This window comes from Lissotriton helveticus, chromosome 6 (assembly GCF_964261635.1).
Source record: "Lissotriton helveticus chromosome 6, aLisHel1.1, whole genome shotgun sequence".
Classification (NCBI taxonomy): domain Eukaryota; kingdom Metazoa; phylum Chordata; class Amphibia; order Caudata; family Salamandridae; genus Lissotriton; species Lissotriton helveticus.
The window spans coordinates 782,936,113-782,942,867 of record NC_136067.1 but is presented as its reverse complement, the minus strand read 5'-3'; positions in this window follow the sequence as shown (position 1 = coordinate 782,942,867).

The following is a 6,755-nucleotide window of genomic DNA, read 5'->3' as shown; positions in this document are numbered from 1 at the left end:
AGTTAGTCACCTCTTTTGAATGAGACACACTTGGTCAAACACAGAATTCTGAGGGTGGATTTGGATATTAAAGGAATGGTTTTGTTGAAAGCAGGAATTTTTAATAGGACTCTTGCCACACCTCTTCCACATAAATTCAAACCTCAAATATTTGATGGAGTATAGTGACACAAACCATTTGGGTCTAGGCTGCCCACAGCATAGTTATCCCTTCGTTACACCATTCATGGAGACATTAGCTTTCAGACAGCTGTCCTATACTTTAAGTTTCATAAAAAATGTATGCTCAGCCCCCATATGGACAGTTAACCTCAAATTATACAGCAATGAATGCTTCAACTTCAGACAACAGAGCTATATCTCAGACTACTCTGAGCTTCAGGTACACAATCTTAATATTTCTGCAAAAATATTGTTGGACATAAATATTGTGTCAAAAATATTTTGATCTCAAGAATATTATGGGTCAGAATATTGCAGGTAAGTATATCATGTTTGAGGGTTTAATATCGTTTTTCAATTAATGTATTATGTTGTATTACTTTGTGTGGTATAGGCTATTATTTTAATGTAATTATGTGTAATTACTTTTAGTATAGTCGCTGTGGCAATATATTAACAGATTTATTATTTTATTTGAATTTATTTATTGATTGGCAGGTTGTTGCGTTAGGGAGTAAGGTGGAAAGTTCTCTGAATATATATTTTATCATTTTTAATTATTTTTGTATTTGTTAATTTGAGTAATTTGAGTAATAATTGTGTGCATTATTGTCTTAATAAATCATTTGATAGATATTTTTTAATGTAAATAAGCATTAAATGTGACATGTTTTTGTATTTTTTTATAATAATGTATATACGTTTGTTCAGACATTATTAATTTCTAATATCATTTTCATTTAATTTATGGTTGTTGGGCTGTTAGGGTAGTAGTATTTAAGGTGTTTAAAATATATATTTTGAATGTTTTTAATTCTAAATACATTTTAATTTAATTGTATTTATATTCTTAGTTTTGAATGTTTAAACAATGTTAAAATATTATATGTAAATACATTTGCTAGAATATATATAAGATTTTAGTTATATTTTTTTATTTTTTATTTTTTTTATTTAAGAATGTGAATAGTAACTCTGACCCATGCAAACTCCAACACTTTCCCTACAGATCTTCATCTCCCACTTGCCATATAGTTGCTTGAGTTGCAGAAGCAATAGTAAATATGACCTTTCCAAGTCAAAAACGTTCCCTACCGTTGTTCAGGCTGTAGTTAGACTACTAAATCTCATCCTTTCAAAGTCCATCACTTTCCCTCCTGTTCGAGTGGGAATACTAAATCTGACCCCTCCAACGTTCTACAGTTTCTTTGCTGATTTTAAGTGGGAGTAGTAAATTTGACCTCTCCAAGTTCTAATACTTCTTCTTCAATTTATTTTGTTTAGTTTAATTTATAATGAATTTTTAGTGATTATGGGACCCATTCTGATGTTGGTGGGCCTGCCACTGACACACCGCGAGTGGCGGGCCCACTAACTTCAGGCAATTTAGTCTGACTGCCACATAACAATGCAGTCAATTGGACTGCAGCTCGCAGAAGGACTCACAGGCATCTCTGACAGGCTCAAGGAGCCCATCGGAGCGTCGGCCGGTGCGTGATCCCTACAATGGGGGCAGTGCTTGCAGAGGCCCCACCATAGTGATTATGATGTCCCCTTTCCCTCTGCCTTTACATGGTGGCCCAACCACCATGTAAAGCAGATGAACAGGACTTTGGGGGCCCCGAGCAGGGCCCCGGTCTTCCATGGGCCTCCTATATTGGGCCAGGGGGAGACATGTGGTGCCAGCTAAACATCCATGCACCGTGTGCCAGGCATCATATTGTGCCTGGCACATGTTGCATGGTTGTTTGAAAACATGCCTTTTTCAATTGTGACTCGTGCTGCAGTCCATTTCGGGGCTGCAGCACAAGCCGCTATTGAAAATACGATGGCGGTCGGATACTCGTCTTACCGCCATTGTAATGAGGACCTTAATTTTAAAAGTCATTTTAGTTTTAGCTTTTATTGTATACATTTGTTTGGAGTAATAATATTTCTTATATTATTTGTAATAAATATTACATTAATTTTCTATTACTTTTAGCACATAGCATTTTAAATTATTCTCAATCACTGGAAGAATTTTTCTTTATTATTCATGGTCATGTAACAGTTTTTTAAGTTATTTTAAAATATATTTGTATTTACATTTTTAAGACATAATAAATATTGATATATTTTCTATATTATATGTATATATTTTAATGTGATGTTTCAAAGTATAGCTTGAGGTAAAATGGCTAAAAGGCTATTAGAGCATTGCACCCACTCAATGGAGAATGTTTTAAAATAAAAGACGAGAAAAAGAAAGACAAAAACTGGAATGTAGCCTCTGTAACAACCCCTACACACTCAATTGTATTCAAAGGAAAGCTCAACTTTCCAGTGTGCTAATCTGTATTTTAACAGAAGGAGTGTCCTTCTGCAGACATAGAACTCAATGGCCTTACACAGCAGGCCCATTTTTGGGGATTAATACAATTATACAGGTGTTGGCTTTACAACTCAAACTCTCATACTTCGCAGATGTTCACTTTTAGACAACAGAGCTCCATCTAAGGAGTCACAAACCCTACAAACTCAGGTCTCATCAAGCAGATCTATCCTTGAAACACAAAAGATGTTACATGATTTGGATATATGCTATCTCTCAGGTTGCACTTTGCTGAAAAGTGTTTACTTTATACAGCACACATATCCTTCAGGTTACAAAGAACTTCAGATTCTTTCCCCAGATAGCAGAGCTTTCTCCCAGCCTATACATACATATAGGTTAAGCCCTCAGACCACACAGCTATATGTCAGCCTTCTTTGATCATATCAGGGGTCAGATAGCAAATTTACCCATGCAGTGACACATAATTTACAAGGGCAGATGTCAGACAGTAGAACTATATCACAGTCTGAGGCCTTAAATGGCAGTGCTAACCTCTCAGGTTAACAGCACAGTATAACTGTCTCTTAGTTTCAACTGATTTTATTACACACCTGATTAAACATAACATGGATATTTCTATGTTGTTTATAATTATACTGGGTATTTGTAAGGATCTAAATCCTGGTCACTTGATGCCCAGGGCTTGTATTCTCTGCCTCCACACTGCTTTGTCTGTTGTCTCATGGATATTCTGTTTCATGAGCCATGCAGTTGCACTGCCTTGAACTTGATCACCAGGGCTGATAGTGTGTACTATCAAATGTGAATCAAAGATGTCTTCACAGGGTGCTTTTTAATGGATGTCCATATGGAAGAGAAGCAACCACAGTTATCATTATTATTGTTGTATTGTTCAGGTCCACTCTCCAAGTGAGGTTAAAGTCCTTACGAGAGGAGCATGAGGATTTCACTAGTGGGAAACAAAAACATTACACTATCATGACAGAGAAAAGGGCTTTTAGCTTGTAAAATATATTAACATCATGTTCTATATTATAGTATTTGAATTCAAATCACTGTACATACAACTAAACTTATGAAATTAATATTAACCTGGTTCCCATTTATATGACCATAGAAGGATGTAAGGCTGACTCTTTCAAATGTGGGACACAGTGAGTAACTAATGTACTAGTTACTAAAACATGAATGCAAGGTTTCAGTGCTAAGGTCCAGCAAATAATGTACATACAATAGTGGAAAAACAAACATAGGGCTCTCACTCGAATAGCATAGCCTGTAAAATAGAATTCTACTAAAATCAATGGAATGCTAATAAAGTGAGCCCTTGTAAGGTCATAGCCCTTGTAGAACGGCATCACTGCTTTTCCCACCATTATGGCAAATTATGTTATTTGTTTCTGAATTATAGTTTGCCTGTATGTACTTTATGTGCTCTAAGCTGAGCAATTATGCATTATGTACAAAAGATCAACTTCCATCAGTCTTCATTGATCTCTCGGTATGTACTAAACAGAGGCGCTGTCTGCAACTCCAAGGGAAGCACCATACTTCCAGCTAAAATATAAAGATGTCACTCCAACCTTTGGATGCCCCTAAAAAGACACAATTCTTATCTTTCCTTGTCTTTCCCTACAAGCCAAGTTACCTACATTGTCCTTTTAGGTAAATTATGAGATGGTATTTGGATTTCCTTATTCTCTCTTTATTTCTTGTTTCCTTGGGATTCATAGGTCCTAGGTCAGCTTTTCAACAATATAGCTTTCTACCGTAAATCAGAGTCAGTTTCAATTAGTGATTTGAAGAGGACAAAGGGCAGGGTTCATGGAAGTTAGAACAGAAGAAGACATAATGTATCCCTTACACGACTTTGAAGAGGCACCACTGTATACAAAAGTAACAGAACATTATGGACCGTGTGTACAGAATTTATGGATAGCAATTTCCTAATTTCGGTTCTTACCAAATTGAATAAAGAAATCACAATTCCTAATGTACAAAAATGTGCACTTTTTAAATACAGATTTCGAGTGATTACCTGAATATTAATGAGGTAGGTCGCAGTTTGTGGCCCATTAAGATTTGCAGTCTTCACAGGGATGTGGCGTGCTAGTATCAGTAGACCACCAAGTCTATTTGCTCTTTAATAAAGTAATCCTTTTTTGATGAAGCCCGATTACCTTAAAGGAAAATGAATTGCATTTCAAAAAATAAAATGAAACGTTTAAGTTTCATTTTTTAAGAGTATGTACTGGTATACGGGACCACTCCCTCTTGTAACAAATATTTGTTTCAAGATTCACAAAGGGGATGGGGAGAGTCTTGACATTTTCAAATGGTTACCGTCCCCTTTGATGTTTCGGTAAAAGATACATTTTTTGCGATCGCAATTTGATCGCAAAACATTCATACTTACCACTGTGATTCTGTACTTTGGACAATCTAAACACTGTATGATGGTTCTAGTAGTCCGTTAAAATAGAATAGAATAGAAGGATTTTTTATATAGCGCATGGCTACCCGGAAGCATCCAAGCGCTGTAATGGTCATTAGAGTGGGACCTGCCTTCTACGGAAAGGACCAGGTTTTATGTTGTTTTGGAATGCTAGATGGTTGAGTTGTCTACCCAGATGCAGTGGCAGGCAGTTCCACAGTTTAGAGGCGTCGTGCAAAAAACGCCCGCCTCCACTTCTGTGCTTCTTGATTCTTGGCACAACAGCAAGGTACTTCTCATCAGAGCGAAGGCTTCTGTTGGCCTTGTAATGGGCAAATGATGGATTTGATAATAGGAGGCCCATTTTCTCCAAGGTATTTATGGGCAACACACAGGGCCTTAAAATTAATTCTTTCCTGCACTGGTAACCAATGGAGCATGCGTAGTGCCGGCTTTGCTGAACATAGGTTCTGGGATCACGTGAGCAGTCTTGCAGCTAAATTTTGTACAATCTGCAGTTTTGTGATGACAGCCTTAGGGGTGCCCAGATAAAGGGTGTTACCATAATCTATCCTAGAAAGGATAAGCGATAGGAGCAGCGTTTTTTTGGCTAGGTTCGGTAGGAGTGGCAGCACTTTGCCAATCATTCTTATTAAGCCATAACATTGAGCAGCGGTCTTTCTGGCTTGGACTTTAAATGAGAAATCTTGGTCCAATCAGATACCCAGACTTTCTATCTCAGTTTTTGGGGTCGGTACCGGTCCCATGCAAGCTGGCCACATAGTATTCAGTTTAAAGTTTAACTGGTTGCCAAGTAGCATAAGCTCTGTTTTGTCTGGTTAAGTTGTAAGTGGGACAAGCTCATCCATTTAGTGACTTCCTCAAGACAGGCGTGGAGATCAGAGGGCGTATGGTCGGCCTATGTCAGTGCCACCACCAACTGGGTGTCATCAGCATATGTGGCTATATGAATCCCAAAGGGGGCGACAATCTCCACCAATGGATGTATATAGATATTAAAAAGGGTCGGGCTCAAACAAGAGCCCTGTGGGACTCCACACCTAAGGGGGACCGGTTTAGAGAGTATGTCACCTTCAACATCTGTAAAACACCTGTCCTCCTTGTATAGCGCAAACTAGACCCGAAGATATCAGGTATCAGAGCGCTTTACATGAGCATCAGTTTCATTATACAAGGACACATTAATTTTTGTTAGGCACAGGGAGATTAAGTGCTTCGTCCAGAATCACAGGATGCTGAGTGTCGTTGCCAAAAATCGAACCCGATTCCTCAACTTCGAGGTCGATTGCTCCAACTGTAAGGCTGCATCCTTGATTCCTGGATTCTAGGCTTTTCAGACCCTTTTTCTACCTGTATTCCGGAATTCTCACTCTGTTATCTGCAAGCCGTAATCTGTTCCATGCTTTCCTGTTTCCTGTCCTGTGCTTCCTGGTTTTGCTTCTCTTTCCTTTCCCATGCCCCAATTCAGTTTTCCCTTCAATGGTGGTTGCCTGACTCTTTGCACTGGATTTCATCCATCCACCTAACTCACTCCCTAGACCTGAGCTCTTACCCTGGGCTTCCAGCTATTTCATCCTGTGAAGCCCAGAGTGCTGTGTCTCACAAATGACTGCTGCATTCCTGCAAAGTATTTCAAGTCTTGTTCTTTGATTCTGATACCCTTATTTTCCTGAACAATATTTTTATGTTTTTGGCAACTTAGTATTATCTGTTTCTGTCTGTAATGATCCTACCTGTCTGATTCATGTGATAGTCATTGTTTCTAGTCTTTGCTGCACTCTTTGTGATTGGTCCTTATAT